Below are 25,156 nucleotides of genomic sequence, written 5' to 3' on the forward strand. Positions count from 1 at the left end.
ATTTTCAAAATCAAAATCATTCGGAACTAGGTTAAGATATAATTGATTTAGATAAAAATTAAATTTCACAAACACAATTCCCTGTGGATCGACCTCGCACTTGCACACACACTATATTGCACACGACTCGTGCGCTTGCGAGTACAATTAAATTTGTACATCACTCAACAATTTTTTTTTCCCTAAGCACTTCTAGAAAGAAAGATTTATTTTCTCCATTAAAAACTAAAGATAATGACAAATTACTTTCTTCATCACCACTCTTCACCAACCCCACCAACGAATCACCGTGTTTCACCCACACGCAGAGTCACTGACACACGGCCACACCTAGATTCAAGACCCAACTTTTTTTTCTTTCTTATTTTGTGTTTTTTTTTGTCTAGTGTTTCACCCACACACTGAGTCACTGACACACGACCACACCTTCTTTCACAAAATCACTGATTCACAGATCACATAATCAGTCTTATTTCACCTTTCACACCTCAAGCCAACAAAAATGGTTTCACCGTTCCTCCGGCTATTTCTTTTAGAAAAGTCTCAAATTTCAAAGCATAAATCACATTAGTGACTAGAGTCTACAGAAAAGAGAGTGAAACTCATGATGCATTGTTCACTTCTGCTGGTGGTGCGTGAACGGCGTAACAGTGGGCCAAAGACGACGGTGGATGTACAAAAGTCAACAGGTGACAGATCGATGGATGTACAACCGATCTTGGTGTGCTTCTCTTGCCTTCAGTATTTCTTCAACCACAAAAAATTTCTCTTTTTCTTTGGGATTGAGTAAGATTGAGATATATGAGATTGAGTAAATTTGAAATTTGTTTGAAAAACAAACTTTGCCTCATTTTCCCTTGTGCAGCCTGCCCTGTAAATTTTGGTTGACGAAATGGTGATTGTGTGTTGAGCGGAAAGCAGGAAAAAACTTTTAATTTTTTTTTATTAAATTTTTTTTGACATTGCAGTCCAGCGACTCCAGCCAGTCCTCTCTAGTCTGGTAGAGAAAAGAAAAAATTTGTAGGGAGTAAAAAAAATTTTTTTGCCCATAGGTCGCCCCCTTTAAATCTGCCCGAGTCTTGGGCTTTGCACTCTAGTGTTGAAAAGATGGCCAGTGCATGCAGGGATATTGTGTATAAATTAAGTAAGATGTCATATTAAGGCTTAGATGATGGACGAATTCAATCATTATTAAGGGTGAAAGAGATTGCATGTTGTTGGGTTTTTAACGGTTGACAAAATACATTCATTTGTAATTTTGTTTGCAGTGCATACATACAGGGTGTTATGCTTAGAGAAGACCTAGAAAATGTAGTTAAGTCTAACCAATCATAATAGAAGACCTATATGATATCATTAAGTTTAATCAAACGAAGAAAATGAGCAAATCAGACTTGAATATGTCTACAATAAATGCCTGGAGTGCTTTAAAGTGCTTCCTCTGGCCTTGGTTATAGCCAGATGTGTTATACAACTCTCATGGAGGGCTTTTCCGTAGGAGAAATGCTACACATCTTAAATTTGTTTCCTAAAACTTAGTTTTCAAATGATCTATTACCATCTCATGAGTTAGTAACACACTTTTCAAAATATTAAATCTCATGAGATGGTGACACATCATTTGAGAACTAACTTTTGAGAAACAAATTTGGAATGTGTAGCACTCTTTTTTCCGTAGTATTAGTATACGCATTGACTCATCACAAAAATGTAGATCTGGATCTAGTTCTTTTAAATAAGTTATCAGAAGTTAGAAGATCGCTTATCAACGCTCCTTATGAAGGCTTGAATATATTATTAGATGATCTTGTGCTATGGTCCGTCAGATCCATCACCTAGACAAGGTCTAAGTAAAAATAATGCTCGAGGGGTCCCAATTGCATGATATGTCGGGCATCACTAAAAAAAAAAAAAAAAATCATTTTAGACTCAAACCTTAAACAACCAAAATCTATCATTAGCCACAACTAAATGCATGCGCCATTAAAAGTTTTATCGTTTTTATAAAGATTTTGTTCTATAGAAAAACTTTGTGAAAGAGATCGAACATAGAGAACTTCCTAATTCCTAAGCTTATGTTGAGCAAGCAACCTTTCTTTAATTTGGCGCATCAATTTGCTACCACATTTGTTGTTAGATATTAATTGAAAAAAAAAAGAGAGAAAAAGTGCTTATTAGTATATGAGAACACATTGGGATAGACATCAATTGATACGTGGGACTCCTAGACTTGCAGAAAACCATTTTGAAACAAACAAAGCTTATATTATTTCTTAATTGTATATTTAATTCCTACATACTTAAAAAAAAAATCTTGTAATTTCATAAATATGTTTAGTGAAAGTTTTACAATGCAAAATTTTATTTGAATAGTCTTATAAAGATCCAAGAGAAGAGGGAAAAGTCAAGGAAAATATTTCTAAGAATCGTATAGAGTTATATATACCCACAGAAGAATGTGAAGAAATTATAAAAGGATAAGGAGTTGGCAACATGCATATTCCTATCATAGGGTAGAAACCGTTAATTTATCAATATGTATATTCGCGTTTTGGCCTGTCTATCTTAATACATTTTTAGTTTGGCCTATTTCGATAAAAAATTTCTGAATCCATCCATGTCTAGCATCATCATCAACATCTGCATCAGCCATGATTCGAGACTTAAAGAACTTGGTACATCATAATCAGACTATGTCAGCAACGACATTCACAAAGTGCTTGAATGGCATCATGACAAAAAAAATGTCAAATGTATATTAAAATCAAAAGCATTAAGAAGTATATATTATTATATTCCTGTATAAGGGGTAAGATTTAAACCTCTATTAAAAAAAGAAAGAAGAAAAAAAAAAAAAAAAAAAAGCATTAAGAAGTATATATTATTATATTCCTGTATAAGGGGTAAGATTTAAACCTCTAAAAAAAAAAGGTTATTGTACCACTAAAAAAACATCGTGTACACACATCGATCAAGATAAAATGCATACATAATATAAAACAAATGCATATTCTGCCGATCTTACTTTAAGCACATAAACCCATTCTATTTCTTGTTGACTTCGAATGGATGAATGCAAAAGAAAATCGTTAAGAAATAAGTTAAAAAATAAAAAATAAAAAATTATTTTCATTTAGATGGTACCTTTTGTAACGCCCTGTAAATTAATTAACTGATAATTAATTTTACGGTTTGTCTCCCAGTCTTATTCCATTATGAACAAGACTCAGAGACCTCTAGTCCTCGAAAAGAAATGATACTATGCAGCGAAAAGTATAAAATACTATAAACATTAATTATTATAACCAGAGCGTTTACTAAGGAACATCAAAGTAGCTATACACTTCATTGTTGCAAGGGATCTACGCTATACCTTAATATGTAAGCATATATCAAGCTCTTAAGTCTATAGCATAACTCAAAAGTACTAGTTACCATGAGTACGCACATAAGCTTGCAATAAGTCCTCAAGCATCTCCGAAATCGAATTCTCCAAGATAATCGAATGCTTCGCTATATCCATCTTCTGATAAGCTATCTATCACTACAAAAAAATTGCTATTTTCTGACGCACTAAATTTAGTGCGTTAGAAAAGAAAAAAAAAAATGGCCGAAATTTTGAAAATTTTCCCTCTTCTTATTTTCCCTCAACTTTTTTCCTCTTTTTATTCTTCCCTCCTCATTTATTTTTCTCACACTCTCTCTCTCTCCTCTCTCAATATTCTCCCTTCTCTCCACGGCAGATAGAAGAAATTTCTTCAGAAGGAGAAGAAAAAGAAAAGGAGAAGAGAAGAAGAAAAAGAAAGGGAGAAGAGAAGAAGAAGAGAAGTAGAGGAAAAAAAAAAGGAGAAGAGAAGAAGAAGAAGAAGAGGAAGAAGAAGAGAAGATAAGAAGACTAGAAGAGAGAGAGAGAGAGAGAGAAAAGTGAGAGCTGGAGAAAAGAAGAGAGAGAGAGAGAAAAAATTGAGATCTAGATCTTTGCACCATAGAAATGTGTTTCATGGTGCAGAGATCTCTGCACCATGGTGCAGATGCAAATTTGCACCATGAAACACAGATCTGCACGGCAGCATGAGGGAGCTGCCATGCAAAGGATTAATTCCAAAAAAAAAAATAATAATAATTTAATTGAAAAAAAAAAAAAATTTCTTGACGTGTGAGACAGTAGAACGTCAGAAAATTCTAACGTTCTGCCCATTGACGCGTCAAGAAAATTTTTTTCCTGTCACCTATGTTTCTAACAATCTACACGCGTCAGAAACGACACGTCAGAAAAATTTTCTGACGCGTCGGACACCATAAAACTTCAGAAATCTCCAATCAATTTTTTTTTTTTTTTGTGTATTGTATAACAGCATAATTGTACATATGGAGAAAAAATGAAAATAATACAAGTGTAAGTCTGACAACTTAGTGAGTATAAATGCACATAACGTACTCGTCATTAGTTTGTGGACTCAATTATTTATAAAGCACATGCAACATTATGACAGTTTATCATGGATGTGTGTGTGTATATATATATATATCATGAGTAACAATAATAGTTCAACCGTATGGTTTACCCGAAATATTATCCATTCTCAGCAAGGTTAATGCTGTTCCAAGGGACCTGTAGTACAATGTCGGTGCCCCGAATATAGCACGGCTACCGTACATAACACTAGCAGTACGACTGAGTCTGACTTCGGGTGGCCCATACTGCTAATGATGTCCGTCCTATAGTGATCATCTATTGGGAATGACTGCATCTTGGTCAAGAAACCATTGGATCCAAAGCCCCCACACACATTTGACCATAAAGTTAATCTGTATAGTAAGCCCATGGCCGTTATCCCGCACGTACCGGTGTACCATATCATACGATGCAATTAGTCTTATCAGTCTTTTACATGCATAGTTTTACAAGCCCCATTGTTATCTTCTTAATCAATACACATTTTCACAAAAGAGAGTTCTCAGTAGTTCCAAAATGTATTTCATGAGAGTTGCAAAATATGTACGTTTAATATATATAAATTAGATGTGCAAGGCAGGAAAAGTTACAACAAGCATCCATGTGAGTTTACACTCACTTGTGTCGTAAAGCTCCTTCATAGCACTCCCATAGCGCATGATACACTGTTTCTGCAACTCGACCAGAGATAGGATAATATGGTTCCTTAACAATTTTCCACCTTAGAAGATTATCTTTTGTTGGAAGAAGATTGAGGCAAGCCTTCCACATAAAATTCTTTTCCGCATTTTGGATGGGTAATTTCCAAAAAATTTGCCAGATTTCACTATCCCCCAATCGGATGGACCATTCTGGTTGTCCACTTCGTTCCACTTCTTTTACAAGATGATATGCACTTTTCATCAAAAAAATACATGTTGCCGTACATCGCCAAATCTGCCTATCCAGTTGGTTGGTAGATCTGGTTGGGATAGTATTAATTTTGTTTTGCTCTTCCTTAGTAAACAGATTTGCCAGCTATTAAGTGTTAAAATATTTATATTTTTAGCCCTTAACTTACATGTATTAATCCTTTAATTTTAGTTAATTTATGTCATTTTAGTTCTTTTATGTGATTTCCTTGTTTTTGTAGGTCCTTGGAAGAAAAGGAAGCAATTTCGGAAGTCTTGAGCATAAAAGAGCTATTTTGGGAAAATTGGAGGCTCTGTTCGTGCGATTGATCGCAGGGGAGCTGCGATCGAGCGCACTACAAGTGAAGACCACGACCACAAGGCACCTGCAATCGAACGCCCAGTACAAGAGGATCAATCGCAGACCTGCGATCAATCGTACACGAGCTACGATCGAGCGCACCCGTGTGTGATAAGCAAGTCAACCGCCGGCCTTGATATGGAAAGTGCAAATCCTAAGGTTTTGTAACTTAGTGCGAACTATGGCTCAAACCCTACGATTTTTAGGGTTTCTAGAGTATTCCTAAGCACTATAAATAGAGCCTTAAACCTCTAGAATAGAGACACAATTTCTAAGGAGAAGAATTGGAGCTCTTCAAGTTCAAGTTTCGGGTTTATTCTTTTCCTTTCTTTTTATTTTATGAAGATGTTTAACATCAAACTTACGTGTAACTAATTTACTTAGTAGGGCTAGATTAAAGCCCCAGTTATGTTTAATTAATATTCAATATTGGCGCCTTTGTGATGATCATGTTGTGATATTTAACTTGATTAATTCTTGCTTTCATGAGTTCCTCATATGTGTGTGCCTGATCAAAATATGCATGTGGTATGAACTAGTTAGTTAAATCAATTTGGATGACCGAGTCCTGGGTTTAATAAAAGTAACAAAAGAAATTCACACTGGCTTCTTGGGTTAATCAACATGGGGAGCCAAGAGTAGACACCCATGCCCTAGGCCTCATGTGTTTGTCGATTTTCATAAATTCATGCTTTCTTAAAGAACAACTTAGTAGACACCCATGCTAAATCTTTTAGGAAAGAAAAGAATTAGAGTAGATACTCATGCCTAATTCGTTGCTTAGGGAAATCAATAGCTTAAGGAGTAGACACCCATACCCTTAAGTTGACAAACATTAAGTATGCATAACATGCTCAAAGCATTGGCATATTGTTATATTATCTAAATATAATTAGTGGTGGATATCAAAGCTCTACCTTTTTATTATGATCAAATCAAAATTCAATCTTTGTTTTGTTTTACTTAAGGAATTTATTTTAAGCAAAATTTAGCAATCCTCGTGGGAATGATCTCGTACTTGCATCATATACTATTATGTTGACCTTGTGCACTTGCGGGCAAAACATACAATTATTTGCCTATTAATTTAGGTAGATATTTGTAACAACACCAGCAATTCTTGGTTCCACCATCTAGTATTAGGATCAAGAAGCTCCCCTATCTTAGCATCACTTGTTAGAAACCTGGGGAAAGAATGGGCCGTGTATGTGGAAAGCTATGGAATCTGTTTGTCCCCCCATATTTGATCATTCTGACCATTGCCAATCCGCCAGCAAAGCCCTTCTTTGACAATGTTTAGTGCACCATGGATACTTCGCCATACAAAGGATGGTTTTTTGCCTACATTAGCTTCAAATATTAAACTGTGGGGATAATACTTCGTCTTTATGATCCGCGATGTGATGCTATCCAAGGATGTGAGAAGCCTCCAACCTTGCTTTGCCAACAAAGCCTTGTTAAAACATACAAGATCCCGAAACCCTAAGCCTCCTTTTTCTTTTGGTGTCCCCATTCTACTCCAACTCATCCAACGAATACGGGATTTGTTTTTTTGGTGTCCCCACCAAAAATTATGCATCATCAAATTTATGTTGGAACATAAATAGCTCTCTTAAGCTTCTAATTGACCCATGTATCAAGCGTCATGCTAATGACTCTCAAACTAGGTCGTTTTAGGGCATTAGGTATAAAAACATCCCTAAGGACTTACTAACTCAAGTCAAATATGAAGCCAAAGTAACAATGCTATCAATTGAAGCAAACTTATGGTGAAATACAAAACAAGCATTATCTTCTTGTTCATCTTTCCTACCTTTGACTAATTATGAGAATATCTCCAATAGAAAACTTGAAACAATTAAAAGCAAAAAGAAGATAAATAAAATAAACAATTCATTTATAAGACAATATATATATATATATATATATATATATGTCGGGCCTTGGAGAGAAACACTAAAAGCCTAAGTTAATAGGCTTGGGTCCACTTATGTATATTAAGTGATCTTTTTCTCTTTTTTGTCTTTTTCTATATACTTCCCAATACAGGAATCCCAACAACACATAATATAAAAATAATTAGTTTTATTTCAATATTCACATATTAAGGCTAGTAGGTGATGAAGAGGTGCTCTAGTTGGGCCAAATAATGACTTCAAAAACTGTGTTGTTGAAGCCATATTGAGTTGCAGCTGTCTGATTAATTGCCCAAAGGCAGTGAGTATCGCACCCCTGGACAGAGTCCCGATTATACTTGTAAATCAAAACATCGTTATGAATTATATTTATGTTGTTGTAGAGCCACGTAAAATCACATCGGTATTTTGTAGACCCCGAAAAGTTGGGTCTAAAGTTGAAGCTGAACGATTGGTTTCCTTTGAGAATGTGGGCACCGATGTTATCTTCTGTTGAATGACAGCTAGCCGTAAGATCCATCGTCAAATCATTTCTTACTGACAGGAACACTCGCCTTTTTTGGAATATGTTGCCTTCAACACCACTCTTAAATGATTCCCTCATAAACATAATTATCAATAGCAAAGTTACATTTCTACCGGATGACATTATCATCTTCTTCCTTTATTTCTTTCTTTTTTATTGCTCTCCTCCACGCACAGTATATATAGTGGTGGAAACAATGGGCTAAAGATGGTAAAGTAAAAAAAAATAAATTGAAGTCATCAACATATGCTTCTTTTTTTTTTTTTTTTTTTTTTGATAAAGTCAACATATGCTATTAATTTGAAACAAATGTTACCTAGTTTACCTACCAAATAGATGGTGTCCAGGTAGATAACATTTAGATTTGATAATTTAATACATATCCAAATAACACATATGTTCTTTTAAGCATTTGTGTTGGTTGTAATCTATCTTTAGACGCCTTTAACTAACCATTTATCTATATCTAATGTGGCTTCTACTTTTTATAGATGAGATAAGAAAATATAGAAGAATAAAATATAAAAGATTGTTAAGAGGAGGATCCCGCTCATATTGAATTCCATTATTAAGGGGAAGACCAAGTCAAGGAAAAATAGAGAGAAAATAGAATTCAACTATCACCACTTTTTCATTTACGCCACCAAACACAAAAAAGTGGCATTAATGGATATGTCAAACTACCATCTCATATTAAACATTTTTTAAACGGTAAAATAGATGGACAATTGTCATGTGCATTTGTCTTTCATCCCTAACACCCTCATTTTTACTTTTAAAATGCCATAATTATTGGTCATAAACTCATGTTGTTTGTTTGTCAACTATGCTTGGTTGCATTATAAGAGAAATATGAGTGACTTCTAAATGGTTTCCACAAATTGTAAAAATAGTGGTAAAAACTATGGAATAGCCATGATAGAGTTAAAAACAAAAAAAGAAAAAACTCTTGCCACTAAAGTCTTGGCATTTTTTTCATAGGCTCCTATTAATTGCTAGCGTAACCAAGCAAATGCCAAGAAATTAAAAATTCCTAGCGTTTTAAACCTAGAATTCCTTGTATTAATTTAATTACAAAACATTAGGAGTAGTTTCTACAGAACCTCCTTTTCCCTTTTTTTTTTTGGTTGAAAATACACCTTCAAACTTATATTTTCAACATTTGACCTTTTTGAATTAGTATTTCATTGCAATTTATAATAGCTCTCCACTAGATTTTGACGTTAAAATATAAAGAAGGTTGTTGCATCCGTGATGCGAGTGTGCAAAATTTTGACTTAAAATGCCAAAATTGCCTTTAATAAATTAAAAAAAAAAAAACCAAAAAACCAAAAAACACATGTAGAAGTAATGGAATATAGTTCAAGAATTTTGGAAGAAAGAAGAGTTAGGAAGTATGGAATATACTTCAAGAAGTATCCAAATGGAGATAAGAAGTTAAGTGTTACCAAACTTCAATCTCTTGGAATACTCTTGGTGGATATTTTTAAAGTATGAGAGGAACGGAAATGAAAAATGTGAAAGATTATTAACTGGTTTTCTTTGAATTGGTTAAATCAATTCTGGATAAAAAGGTTTACCATAAATTTTTAGGGCCGAAGTTCAAGACACAACCATTGATATAGAACGGCGACCCCCTTCCCCAACACATGGCAAAATGGCCCGATCGCACCCATATTTGAACAAGAGTTGAAGTATTGCAGCAGTTAACCACCACTTCATTAAAGAAGCCATTAAAGAAGTAGAGTTGAAGTTTTGCAGGTGAGCTAGAGAAGCAAATAGCATACATTTTCACCCGATAGATTAAAACAATCTGATTGAAGCTCCCTTCATCTCCCCTGATTCTTGCCAAAAGTACTGTAACATTCTTTGTTTATGCTCTTATTGTTCAAAATTCTTTTCTAGGACGTTGTCTTTAGAGCAAGTGAAACTTCAGCAACTACAATAGAATGTGCAATGTCATAATTGTTAAGAAACCCAAGAGCAATGAATAAGGCACAAGCCGAAGTGCGATGAGTCTTTGAGGGGAAAAGGAACATTGATGAGACATAGATAGAGAAACTAGATTATTTTAAATTAGTTGTCAAAGAAACATACTTAGCAAGTTGTTTATCCACCGTACTCATATCTTGTCCCTTACAAAGATTTTGCATATGTAACAATGAGGAACTTGAAACACTTTCACACTCTAGAACATTACTTGACGCTGACACATTTTTAGCTCTCTTAGTGGGATTGTCAATTGCTTGTAGTGCTTGTTTTGCTTCTAATTGAACGGCTTCAGGTACTTGTAGACAAATTTGAATCTCATTGTCACTAACCCCAAATAAATGTGATTTAGTTCTTGAAATACTCATATCTTGTCCCTTACATAGATTTGGCATATGTGATGATGAGGAACTTGAAAAACTTTCACACTCTAGAACATTAATTGACGTTGCCACATTTTTAGATCCCTTAGTGGGGGTGTCAATCACTTGTAGTGCTTGTTTTGCTTCTAACTGAATTGCTTCACGGTCACTAACCCAAGACAAATGTGATTTAATTGCTGAAATACCCCCAACAAAACATTTTTCACAAAACTTACAAATAAAACGACCATTTTCCATTTCCTTTGCATACTCCCAAAATAAATCTTCTTTACTTCTAACAATGTTCAATTTTTTTTCCTACATGAAATAAATTAAAGCCAAATAAGATCAATTCAACCAAGAAGAGCACAAAGGCAACAAATAAAATAATAAAAAAAAAAAACCGTAAACAAAAAGTATTATCATTGTTAGGTCAAGCTAAGTCAGTAATATTCTCCAAATGCAACAAAGATATAGAGAAGTAAAGAATTCTCTATTAAACCCGACCTCTGTTCATGCAATCCAATTATCAAGGGCACAATGTCTTAGAGTTTGATTCCCTTGGTTCTATTAAATGCAGTTGTAGATTAAAAAAAAAAAACTTAAAAACAAAAATACTCAACCTAATCTCTATTTTACTCTGATCAGGTCAAATTCAATACATATTAAATCAAAAGCATTGAGAAGTATATATTCTTGAATGAGGGGTAAAATCTCTACCTTATTCTTGTACACACATCAAGATAAAATGGTATCAAAGTTAAGGAAGAAATAGCAATCACACACACAACATAAAACAACAATTTACTCTTTTGATGAGTTTGAAAATGCACGGAGGAGCACAATCAGAGATAAAAAAAAATAAAAAATAAATAAATAAAATAAAAAACAAAAATCTCATTACTACCTAGTTAACATGCCGCCAATTGTAATACTAATTAATTATAGCTGTGGTTTATAATACTAATGCACCTCACAACAATTGTACAGCATACCTTTCAGTCGATCTAGTATTTTATCTTTAGGAAAAATTACACTTTATCCCCCTAAGTTTGGGGTCATTTTCAATTCGAGTTCTAAAGTTTTAATTTTTGCAATCCACCCCCAAAGTTTCAATTTGTTACAATTCGGCCATTCTGTCAGTCAAAGCCGTTTTGACTGACGTGATCACTGTTGGAATTCTTTTCCCCAAAATGCCCCCATCCCAAACCCCTCTCTCACGCACGTCAGTTCTGAAAATTTCCACCCCAACCGGCACTGCTAGGTTTCTGTTTTGTCTTCTCAAGCATATGAGATCATTTGGGCTTGGGCGGCGACAGTCCTGTATTTTTCTCTGAGCTCCCGGTGTGAGACCGAGAGGCGAAGAGAACTTATCGATGGCTTTTATCTTTTGGTGCTCTCTCTCTCTCTCTTTCTCATGTTTTTTGTTCTTGGTTTTATGATTCTGAGTTTATGTAAGACGGCGGTTGATTTCAGGGAGGTTGAGATTGTTGCTGTTGATACAGTGATAGGGGTTTTATAATGAAGAATTGCTATTGATATAATGATATTTGTTCACATTCTTCATGGTGCCAAGTTAATAACTGCAATAAATTTTTGTTGTGTTCATATTCTTTCCGGTTTTCTTGTGGGTTGTGAGAAGTCCAGATGATCTCAGATGCTTGAGAAGACAAAACATAAACCTAGTAGCGGCGGTGGGTTCGACTGGTGCAGTGGGGGTGGAGATTTTTAGAACTGGCGTGCATGAGAGAGGGGTTTGGGATGGAGGACATTTTGGGGGAAAAAAGTCCAACAGTGATCACGTGCGTCGCACGTGATCACTGTTTCGTCAGTCAAAATGGCTTTGACTGATAGAATGACCGAATTGCAAAAATTTGAAACTTTAGGAGGGTGAATTGCAAAAATTGAAACTTTAGGAGGGTGAATTGCAAAAATTGAAACTTTAGAGGTCGAATTGAAAATGACCCCAAACATTGAAGGGTAAAGTGCAATTTTCCTTATCTTTAGATTTTACATAACTTTTGTTATATTGATTATATATATGTGTGTAGGGGTGTAATCGAGCCGAGTTTGGGTGAGCTTTGCCTGTCCGAACTCGGCTCATTTAAGTATTAGTCAAGCTAGAGCTCAAGCCAAGCTCAGACACGAGCCTAACAAGTCTGTTTGAGCTTGGCTCGCCAAGGAGTTATCCTTGCTCGAGCTCGGCACGCTAGCTCGCATATTCAGCGAGCCAAGCTGGCTCAACAAACTCAAACTTTTATTTTTCTTCTATAAAATTTAAATTTTAAGCAACAGCTAAAAAAGCCGGCTTCCCCAAGCTACTAGCTTAGGCAAGCTCCAACTAAGTGAGCCAAAAAGGCTCAACAAGCATTGTGAAGCGTGAAGGTGGGGACCCCTCACAAGCAATGCTCCACGTGAGCCTCAACTTTAGTTTTAATGTTATTCTTCTTATGAGGGGCATGCCCTTTTATAGATAATTGAAGGTGGGATCTTTTGCTCCCTTATCGATGTGGGACGGATGAGCTTCAGTTCTTTCACTTCTTTGCATTCTCATAAATTCTGCTTCACAACTCTCTCTCTCTCTCTCTCTCTCTCTCTCTTCCTCCGTGGACCATGGCAATTGTAGTATGCTTATTTCTTTTACTTATTTCCTCTATTCCATCCTTCCCAGGCATTCCAATCTGCAGCAAATCAAACAAAAGAATATGCGTTGATGTAAGGTATATCTCAAAGAATATCTAGATATGAATCTAGTTCAAGAAGGAAAATGTGAAGTGTGTAGTATGAATTAATGTGAAAAAAACAAAAAATTGAGCCTTGGGGCTTTTCTTCCTCTTCTTCTTCTATTTTTTTTTTTTTTTGTAGCAAAAATGAATTAATGTGAAAAAAATCAGAATGATTGGTATGAAAAGATTAAAAAAAAAAAAAAAATTGTTTTATAATGAGAGCCCACAAGTTTTTTTACCAAACAGAGGCCACAAAGTCTTTTTTTTTTTTTTTGTCTCCTCGTGTTATTTGACAAATTAGAGCTTAGAAAAATTTGTCATTTGTCTCATAAAAACTAGAAATAATTCTAGAAGTATCTTCTGTGTCTTTCTTGTTTCCCTTCAAAAACAATTGTATAGAATATATAATTGTAGTTACTTGAGATTATGAAGAACAACAATAAACGTAATAATTATTTTTTAGATCATTATCATTATTTATATGAATATCATCATATGATTTGGTTAGATCATATTAAATTAAATTGTTATCTAATGGTAATACTCAAACCCCTAATGATCTAATGGTGATACTTCAATTATTACGCATTATCTTGGTTTATATGAATATGATTATACTATCTCATTAAATCATATCACGTTAAACTATCATCTAATGGTAATTCTCAAACTCCTACTGATTTAATGATGATACTTCAAATCATATGATCAAACTCCTAATGATCTAACAGTGATACTTCATGTTATATGATCAAAACTCTTAGATTCACATGATAACACTTAGACAATGTGACCATACCAATATACCATATTGATATTATGATTAAGCATATGAATCATTCAAATGATCCAAAGGTTATTGTATCTAAGTAAGACCATTGTTATTTGTTACTTAATTTATAATTAATATAGATACACACAAGGCTCAATTGCGTTTTTTTTTCTTCTTATGTTTTTTAAATGACAATGTCAAACGCCTTTATGTCACATACACACTAATAATCTACCATCATATTACATATAATATTATTTATTTATTTAGTTAATATATTAAAATGTTAATGATGAACACGAGTCAAGTATAAACTATCTAATGATAATATTTTTATTAAATGACATAATAACTTGTACCATATGATAAAATGATTAATGATAATATCAAATATTTCTTATTTTATACACACACACACACACACACACACGCATAAATAACAAAAAACAAAGGTATTTGTTACTTATTAAAAAAAATATACGAGCCGAGCCTAATAAACGAGGCAATCTTTATACGAGCTTGCTCACGAGCTTAGTTAAGTCAAGCCGAGCTTGCTTCGTTTAATATTTGAGGTAGGATTCGTGTTCACGAAACGCTTCATTTAAAATTCGAGTCGAGCACGAGCCGAGCTTATGCGAGCTGAGCCCAAGCTCGCTCGCAAGCGGCTTGCTCTCTTAACACCCCTATATGTGTGTGTTGAGAGAGAGAAATTGATGAATTTGGGTAATTGTTGAAAATTTGTTGAAAAATAGTTCTATAGGTATGAATTTGGGAAATCAGTGTTTGCTCGTGTTTCGGAGTCTTCTTGTAGGCCTGGGCCTTTGCATTCAGCCAAGAGTGTGGGTCTGCCTTATATATTTAAGCCCAATACTATCCTTCAATAGAATGTGCAGTTATTTGCTTGCATTACAAGAGTGTGCAGTTATTTGCTCCTTAAAAGTGCCAAATATACTTTTTTTTTTTTTTTTTAAAGAAAAATTAATTATAAAGATACTTATGACCTATTTGAGATTGCGATTTTGAAAAGTGTATTAAAACTAACGATTTTAAAAAAGTGATTTTAAAAATCGTAGTTAAGGCGTTTAGCAAAATCCCAGTTTGGCATTTAAAATCCCAATTTACATTTTAAAATTATGCATTTTTCAAAAAACACCTCATTACCTGTGATTTGTGTTTTCTAATCACAATTTTTAAAAAATGCATTGCCAAACAATCAATTTTCTGTAATTTGATTTAAAATCGTACTTTTTGTCTTTTAAATCGCAATGTCAAACACACCCTTAGATAAAGGTTGTCTTCAACTAACAGATGCGCATTGCTAACATCATGGCTGCGAGAACCGAGTAATGATATAAGGACATGAGTCCTTCTAGAGTTCTCATGTTGCTTTTAAAATCATCAGTAGATCAAAATTTAATAATGATCATCTTAAATTTAATGGTAATTTTAAAAATTACGTCACATTTGAAATAACTCTTAAAAAAACTCAACTAGTCCTCCTCCTTATATCATCCCGTGCTACCCAACTAGCCCCGTGGAGAAACCAATAGGTTAAAGGAAGCACAACATAGGCATAATGAAGGAATGTTGGAAGTTGATCTACATCATGTAAATAACCTTGCTACCAGGAGTAATGATATAAGGAATACTTGAGTCCTCCTAAAGTAATCCCTAATGTGATGTGTCATTTAAAATCACTATTAAATTTGAAATAATCCAAACCAATCAAGAGAGACTTTCGGAGATAACTTGCGGGTCAATGATAACCCTATGTTTGAGGGAAATAGTGGGATTCATGCAAGGACCCTTCGCTTGGATTTTTCTAGGTTTGAAGGAACCGATCCCACTAACTGGAGACTTAGGGCCCAACAATTTTTCTTCTATTGTCAAACTCTAGAAATCCATAAGGTTCCCAACTTCCCATTGCCTCTTTCCTCATGCAAGGAAAAGCCCTAATTTGGTATCAGTGGTTAATGGATTCGGGTCCAATTACTAATTGGGAAGAAGTTGTGGTTGCCCTCAAAATGAGGTTTGCACTCTCATCTGGGTTTTGCATGGTGATTTTTGTGAGTTGTTCAATCTGTAAGACCTCATGTAATTTCCAAGGTGGGAGAGTGATTTATAACATATTTAAAGGAAGATGGGAGAAACTGAAAGAACGAAAATAACCAAAAACCAATTGGTATATCTTAAATGAATCCTACTTGAACAAAAAATATATACATAAAGCTAGTTACCTAATTTCTTTATTTGCAATATATATGCAATGATGAGCCTTTTTGGTGGAGTGGTATAAGAGTCAAACTCATGGATTGGAGAGTAGATAGTTGATTTTGTTTTGTGGGATTGGAGCCATGTTAGAGCCATGCCAGATGATGCCTAATGTTCATTTATATGTTTTCTGAATAGTTTATCTTTTCTGGGTATTATCTTCTGACGAAATAGAGCTTTTCTTATACATGTCTTCATTTCTATGGAAATTCTTAATATCATGTTGGTTTCGGTGAAGTTGGTTGGGATGGTGATTGATAAAGCCAAGAAGTTTTGTTGATTTTCTATGATTTATCATACAACAGAGATGGAATGTATGTTGGTGTTAATGGACACTTGAAGAGCTTTAAAGGAGTCAAGCAGTCAGCTGTGGTTCTCTTGTACTCTTTAAAGCATTGGGAAATATTTTAATCATAGATGATCTTCAAAAGAGGAATTACTTGATCATAGAGTAAATCCATTTTTAATTAATAGAGTAAATCAGCTTGATCTCTTCCACAACCATATGGACTGTGAAATCCTAGATTCTATGGATTGGGTAGGAAAGTATTGGTCTATTTTGTTCTCTACCTTGTTCAAACATGCTTATTAGATGATGAACTCATCTCACTTGTATTTGGATTTGATGCAGAAACGTTGTACACAACATGGTTGTCTTTAAGAGCTGGTTCAGCTGAGAGGCATATTGAGGACCAGACAATCCATTTATTTTTTAAGGGAAATAAGTGTTGTAGTGTGAAATTCTGCTAGGAGAATCAGCTTTTCTTCGCTGCCGGAGTTTCTTCGAGGGAATCCACAAAATGAGAAAGAAAATGTTAAAGGCACAACTCAAACCCAACTTCTCTCCTACGTGGCATTTTTAAAAAATAAAAAATAAAAGTTTGAATTTTAAAAAAATTCACATTGTCTTTTCAACTTTTCAGATTCAAAAATCCTCTCTCAGTCTCTCGCTCCCCCTCCCCCTCCCGCGCTAATCCTCTTTCTCCTCTGGCGAGTTGTTCGGCCACCGGCAAAGCTGTCCGTACGTCGCTCCTGTCTCTCTCACTCCGATGCAAGGTTCCGTCTCTGTCTCTCTCACTCCAGCGACGTCTTCGGCGACCGAGTACTGTAAGAAGTACGTCGAGGCCCCCAAAGCAGCCGTCGCGTTCGAAGAACGCTCCACCTCCTCCGACGACGACCTCAAGGCCTGGGACGCCGAGTTCGTCAAGGTCGACCAGGTCATCCTCTTCGATCTCATCCTGGTGTGTCTTCTTCAATCCCCCTATTAGATCTTTTTATTATTGATTTTTTTTCTTCTGATTAGGGTTTTGGTTTTGTTTTCTCGGCTTCCGTGTCTTTGATGTGTTTTCGTTTGGTTGGATGCCGAGAAAGCTGGCAGTTTTGGTGGTTTTATTGTTTTTTAGTTCTATGTTTGATTGGGTAGTGAATATTTGTTTTAGGTGGGGAGTGCTTGTGCTGGTACAATGTTTGAGTTGGGATGTGTGAGAATGTGATGGTGCATGCAGTAAGATAAAGCATCGTTTTAAAATTTGGAACTTCTTGTTGGAGATTATATGTATTATTGTATTGATGCAATTTTAGTGTTATAGGAAAGTTTTCTCTTTCCACTGAACTTGGGCATTGACATATAATTGTACTTTATGGCCTTTTTAGGTGTCAAATGTGCGGTTTTGGAGAAAGCCAGGACATTTTCTAAACATCCACAGGCACACTTCATCAATAATCGAACCATGGAGGTTGATTATGATACATGAAAGATAAAATTCAATTATGCTGTTTGAGAGTTTTTTTTTTTTTTTCTTTTTGCTAAGCAGTTCCTTATGGAATTTCAGTTTCATTAAAATGTGTTGATTTGCCTTGTCAGGCGTTTCGCAAGATAGATGGGCTGGCAAAGGAGATCTAGAGGTCTCAACCTCCGATAAATCTTTGGCAGAAGTTCATATATTGTACTTCTCTTTCTGGTTCTATTCTTGGTTCAGTGGACCATATGCATCCCCAAGGTGTGATTATCTCTTCAGTGTTTTGATATGTACACTCATAAGGCTATTTTCTTGGGTTTACTTCTTTGATCAAAATTAGTCTTTCTTGTGGGCCTGTAGAGATTAAAAGATGGGGTGTGCTTATTTTTATATGTGAAGTCATGGTATTCCTTTTTGTATATCACGCAAGTGTTTGATGTCCTTTGACATATGTCATTGTCCTACCAGTAGGCCATGGGAGATATGAATTCACTTTGTGTTTGTTATGACCTTCGAAGATTAGCATGACATGATTCTCTTATTTCCTGACACCAGATTTTGAAAAAATTGTGAGCCCAGTCTCTGTTGCACACTTCTCACAGTACAAGTTAACTGCATCACTACTTAAGCAGCTAGAAAATCTTGGCCTCCATGTTCCTACATCACAAGCCTTGGAAGACCCAAATCATAGGCCCCTCAAGGGAAGGGAAATTTTGATGGGGCATGACTGTGTATCCATTGATGCCACTGGTCAATATGTTGATGTTGCTACTACTTTTCTCAAGGAAGGGGAGTATATGCAGAAGAATATTCAGTGCAATATTCTTGTTGGTACGGATGGTGCAGGAAGTACTGTGCGGAAGCTTGTAGGAATAGATTTGAGAGGTGAGAAAGACATGCAAAAGCTTGTCAGTGTTCATTTTCTGAGCAGAGACCTTGGACAGTACTTGCTCCATGAGAGACCTGGTATGCTGTTCTTTATCTTCAATACTGAAGCCATTGGAGTCCTTGTAGCTCATGATCTCCAGCAAGGAGAATTTGTATTGCAGGTATTGCAGGATTAGATAACAACATTATTTTATTGTGCATCATATACTTCAATTTTAAATTACTGATTGCTCATCATCTTACAGATACCATTCCATCCGCCTCAGCAAAACATTCTCAAATTTCAGGCCTGAGGTACTTTTTATTCATCAGAAACAGTTTGTTAGATGAAACTACTTCTATTGTTGACCGTTTCTTACTTCTCTTCAAGTATAAAGGAGAATTACTAGGTAGCTTGAGAGAGTGAAAAGCCACTAGTTTTCTGTGAATGATTCAACTTTTTGTAGATATGCAAGAAGTTGATATTCAAATTGGTTGGTCATGAGCTTTCAGATATAGACGTCATTGATATAAAGCCATGGGAGATGCATGCAGAAGTTGCTGAGAAATTTGTATGTAATGAAAATCGAATAATACTTGCTGGTGATGCTGCTCACCGATTCCCTCCAGCTGGTGGTTTTGGTAAGTAGCCCTCTTTTGGACCTGCAATTTGTAGATCATCATGGCGGTAGATTTTTTTTTTTGGGTGTTCATTGAAGGGTGTTTGTTCTTGCATTTAACATGCACTAAACTACTATTGCATTATATGAGTAACTTCAACCATATTCACACACCTTAAATTTCAATCTCACTTTGGAGTATGTCTGATTGGCAGGCTGCAAACTATTTGAACATCAAGAGCTTGTTGGATTTGACTTGCCAGACAGTGGCTGACATGATCAAGGGCAAAACTCCTGAGGAAATCCACAAGACATTCAACATTAAGAATGACTTCACACTAGAGGAAGAGGACGAGGTTCGCAGGGAGAATCAATAGGCCTTTGAGTGAAGATCCAAAATAAAGCACATCTGTTTTTTTGTGGCTTATTTCTATGTATTCAGATAAATAGTTGGTGCTTTCATTTGTTTATTTCAATTTGATGATTTTCTTAATTGTTTATGTATATTGGTAGCTTTTCTTGGTACTGAAACTAAGATAATGGGGCCTGCATCTAGTCAATGCTCACTCTCTCTCTCTCCTTCAGTTGATTTAGTATCCTGGACTGAGGTTGATGCTTTAACCAAATTATTATGGACAACTTTAAGTTGATTTCGATTTCTATATATATAACCATAGACATGTTCTTGGCTTGCCATTTGAATTAGAAAGATTCCGTATTGGAATTACCAAACATTTGTAATTTCATTTTATTTAACATGTTAGGTATTGAGGCAATTTTCAGGTCAAGTCTGAGATTGTCAACCTTCAACTTCTTTGAATGAAAACAAAACTTTCTTTGCAGTGATTGACATTATATCTGGCTGTGTATTAATTCAGTCCTTTAACATTGCTGTTTGAGCCAGGACTCCTCTAGCTTTGAGCTCAGGTTTCTATGACTTTTCTTCTATTCATGACATTACTAATTTCTGATCATGGTGATCAATGTTGTATGAGATCTTTCTTATGATAAAATGAGAGCTGTACTACCAATATTAACATTACGACTATGCAGGGCAAAGTACCAGAAGAATGTTGAAGCATACCACAAGAAGATAAAATTTTAACTTAATACTTGAGACAACTCTAACCTTTCCCGCATATGCAAAACAAACATAAAATAGAGAACTAGAAATAATAGATACATTAGATGACACATTAAGATACACAATAATTGTAAAGAGGAAAAAAATATAGACACTAAAACAACAATAACCCTACTAAAACCCACTGCCCCAAATTTACTATTTTTTTCTAAAGCTACATTCAGTTTCCAAATATAAAGAAACAAATCCTCAAAGAACCAAACATCACAGACGTATACTCACAAAAGATCAATCGGACCAAAAACCAATACTTGAATAACTAAATCTAGCTTCGATTATAACACTGACACCATCATTTGCACGTTATAACTACAAATTAACAAACACTTTCACTATCTAAAACAACTAGCAACCCATAAATCCAACTTCCCCCAAAAATAAATGAACAAAAAATCAAAGAACCCTATAAAAAACTTTCATAAACAGTAAGAAATATGCAATAAACATAAATGACAAAGCTCTTCCACGTTGCTCCCAACACAATCCTTTTAAAGAGTTACATGACAATTTCTCAAAAAGACAAAGTCACATGGCAACTTCCCAAAAAGACAGTTACATGCCAATTCCCTAAAAAATTTTCATTCCCACCGATCATCCTTGGTTCTTCAACTTTTTCATTCCCACCGAACATCTCTGTTTCTTCAAATTTTTCATCTTCATCCAACTCTTCGTTTGAACTTTCATCCCCATCCAACTCTTCATCCGAACAAGTGATCCTTAAGACATTTGGTTCTTCAACTTCTTCATCCACATCTATCAAAAAGGGATACAAAGTTAAAAGCCATCTTGGTGTGTCAAAGCAAAATTATAACCCAAACAAAAGATGAAAAGTCAAACCTATTTGAGGGCAATCTTACTCCAAAAAATCTTCATCATTTGGAATATGTGTACACAAAGATTCAACTTCACCCTCCTTGTCCATTTAGGCAGCTATAATGAGTAACTATCTGCAGGTACTGAATGTTGATGGTGTACATTTTTCTTCTTAGTTTATGTTCAATATCAACAAACATCACAGGTAGAATTCTGACTGACCAAACAGTAAGATGAATTACAAGAGAAGCACACATTTAATAGACAATAAGAATCAGCAATGCAGCAACAAATACATATAAATGCAGACTTCACAAAATTATCATTTAGTTCAAAATTACAAGAGAAAGACTTTCAACCAAATAAAAAATAATAATAAAAAAATAAATAATAAAAAAAAAACAGAATAGAAAGAAAAACCCAGGACAAAACAGAGTAAGGTATGCATCTTATGACAAATAATCAGGATCAGCAGTGCCGCAACTGATTCATTCTTGACATTTATGCTGGGGAAACCCGTAGGAACACAATGGATGATATGAAAAACAGCAATTAAAAACATTAACCAATTGTGGCATATTCAGAAGGGAAGGCAGAAGTGAGGAACTCCTCATCTTCAATGAAAATCTGCAAATTCTTGGACTTCATTAAAAACCCTACTGCTTGCTCATTAAATTCCAGCATGAAGCCCAACTTTATCAACTCAGAAAGTGCACCAGTATGATCGCTGTTATCCCATAACAAACCCTCGGAAATTGCTTCAGAAAAATATGTGGCATATTCAATGATATTCTTATAACCACTTGACCTGTCCAACTTTGGTGCCAAAAACTTTGAAGCCTCTCTATCCCAAAGAATCATTCGGGTTCCTATGGGTTTCACAAGTTCCCCAGAAGAAAGAGATAAGCTATAATTTACAGTTATGGGATCAACAATCTCAAGGAAAGTAATATTCAGAAGCCCTTTAATCACCTTATGCCTCCTTTCCGCTTCCATTTTCATTGTAGGGCCAGCTAGAAAGCCAAGGATGAGCCTAACAAGCCCTCCCTTAAAAGAAGTAAAAAATCCATACCCAATAATATTAAAAAAACAGAAATCTAAACCCTAAATACACTATTCTAGCACCCACTACACATAAATCAAAAAGCCCTAGATTTTGAATGTGGATGAGAGAGAGGGATTACTTACCATCGGTGGAGGAGAGAGAGCCTTCGGCTTCGCCGGAGTGAGAGAGAGACAGGAGCTTCGCCGGTGAGAGAGACAGTGGACGGAACCTTGCGACGGACGGACAGCTTCGCCGGTGCCGAAGAACTCGCCGGAGGAGAGAGAGGGTGAGCGCGGGAGGGAGAGCTATGGAGTGAGAGAGGATTTCCGGTGGCCGAAGAACTCGCCAGAGGAGAGAGAGGGTGAGCATAGGAGGGAGAGCTAGGGACTGAGAGGGGATTTCCGGTGGCCGATGAACTCGCCGGAGGAGAGAGGGTGACCGCGGGAGGGAGAGCGAGGGACTGAGAGAAGAATTTTAGATTTCTAAAAATTTGATTTTTACGGACCTTTGATTTGGTTTAAAAAATATATATAATAAAAAATAAATAAATGCCACGTAGGAGAGAAGTTGGTTTTGAGTTGGGTTTGTGTTGTGTCTTTATCAAACCTCAATGAGAAATTATATAACTTGAGACATAAATAACTTGGCATTTTGCTATTGGTGTTTCCATTTGATTTAGTCAACAATATTGGAATTGACAAAAATGTACAGGTGCATGGCATTTAAATGAATTTGAATGAATCAAGATCTGATCGTCTATATGTCAATAATTTACTGTGCATTGGTTCTCTGGTTGTTGAGTTATGGCCTATTTGGGATTGCGTTTGAGGGGTTTAAAAGTGATTTTAACACTAAAAAAGTCCATTTGAAAAAAAAAAAAAAAAAAAGTACGCGTTTGGTAAAAAAATTAAAAACGATTTTAAGAGTCCAAAAAGCTTAAAAATTGCCAAAAAACACTTTTGACAAAAGCTTAAAAATGAAGCTTTTTGACTTAAAAACTTTATTTATCAAACGCAATCCCAAACAAGCTCTAAAACATATGTGATTGAGTGTAAATATGAAAGCAAATATTACACCAAATTACCAAAATGAGCCAACTATTCACTAATTGGTTACCCCAAAATCAGGGCACCATTTTTAGCTATTTGCTTCTCTATTGGAAGCAATATCACAAGACAAACTAGCATTATCTATCCCATCTCCCATCAATTCCCTACGGTGAGCCCCTGTTAAATATGATTTAGAATCCCAATTAGTTGCCCAGTATGTTTTCAAAACACAACCCACTAATATGATAACTACTCACACGTTAGAATACCATTAACTTCCCATGAACATGATAATTGCCAACTTCTGTTAGCTACCCACATCCCTAAGCTACATGATAGTGTTGGATAAAATGATTGAAATTGCGTTTGGGAGCTTAAAAAATACTTTTAATATATATAAAAAAAATTGTGTCAAACAAAAAGTCAAAAACAAACTTTTCTAAAGAAAAAAAAAAACTTAATAACAAAGCTTTTTCTGAAACACTATTTTTTACTTAAAAAATTTATTTCATAACGCAATCACAAACAAACATGGTCTAAGAAGACCAAAGGGTTAAGCATCAAAATCACAACTATAGTGCAATGGGGGGGGGGAGACAGAGAAGTTATAGTTTGAATGTCTTTTCATTTCTTGTAGGCCTGGGCCATCTTAATGGGTCAATTATTTGTGTTATGGGTTTTGGGTCTGCCTTATATATCTTTCAATAGAATCATTGAATTTGGTTGCAAAGAACCGAATCCGGGCTGCTCCGAAGTGGTCCGAATAAACCCGCTTTCAACGACCCGCAACTCCCGCACATTTCTTCCTTCCCGACCTTCCTCTCCTTCTGTCATGGTCTCTGCAACCTGAAAAAACAATGTCCCAATCAAAACAAAACCCAGGTTTCCCTCCTAAACACTCGCTCACCGACTCGTCCACGACTCACACCCAATTCATCGACTCGCTCACTTCCCACATCTCTCTCTACCACTCCCACTCCAACACTCATGCCCCAAGCCCTATTCCTAACCCCACCAGGTCCGCCATTCTCAAATGGTTCTCATCTCTCACCGTCCACCAGCGCCAAGCTCACCTCACGGCCGTCGATTCAAAGTTCGTCCAAATCCTCATCCAAATGCTCCGCAAGCTGCGCACCCACGGCCACGGCTCCTTCATCGCCCTCCCCGACCTCCCCTCACGTGATCTCCCCGCCCTCTGCTTCAGGAAGTCGCGTGGCCTCCTCTCTCGCGTCGCCGAGTCGGACGAGTCGAACCGGCTGATCTTCGACTCGAGTAGGCTCTTCTCCTCCGCCGAAGGCGAAGACGTCACCGCGTGTTCGTGCTCGATCGAGAGCGTCGATGCGGTGACGGTGAGCGAGGAGTTGGTTGAGGATTTGGAGAGGTTTGTGGGGGCTATGGTTGGGATATCGAATGTGGGCTTCTTGAGAGGCGACGAGAGCGATTTGGGTTCGGATTGGGTGGAATTGGAGTGGTTGAAGGCGAAAGGGTATTACAGCTTAGAGGCGTTTGTGGTGAATCGGTTGGAAGTGGCGCTGAGGCTGGCGTGGTTGAATTGTAATGGTGGGAGGAGAAGAGGGGTGAAGTTGAAAGAGAAGGCGAGCGTGGGGGGC

The 25,156-nt window shown here is 36.0% G+C and overlaps 1 long non-coding RNA gene and 1 pseudogene across 1 annotated transcript; one reads left to right on the top strand and one right to left on the bottom strand.

Annotated features, from left to right (window-relative positions):
* Window positions 1–17,318: 17,318 nt before the first annotated feature.
* Window positions 17,319–19,939, top strand: LOC132172179 (uncharacterized; annotated as a pseudogene).
* A 1,148-nt stretch (window positions 19,940–21,087) lies between these two features.
* Window positions 21,088–22,981, bottom strand: LOC132167996 (uncharacterized). The gene is made up of 3 exons (XR_009438740.1): window positions 22,641–22,981; window positions 21,477–21,595; window positions 21,088–21,392 (listed from the first exon to the last, which is right to left on the bottom strand). It is a non-coding gene; the product is annotated as an uncharacterized LOC132167996 (long non-coding RNA).
* Window positions 22,982–25,156: the final 2,175 nt, after the last annotated feature.

Source organism: Corylus avellana, chromosome ca1 (genome assembly GCF_901000735.1).
Source record: "Corylus avellana chromosome ca1, CavTom2PMs-1.0".
Classification (NCBI taxonomy): domain Eukaryota; kingdom Viridiplantae; phylum Streptophyta; class Magnoliopsida; order Fagales; family Betulaceae; genus Corylus; species Corylus avellana.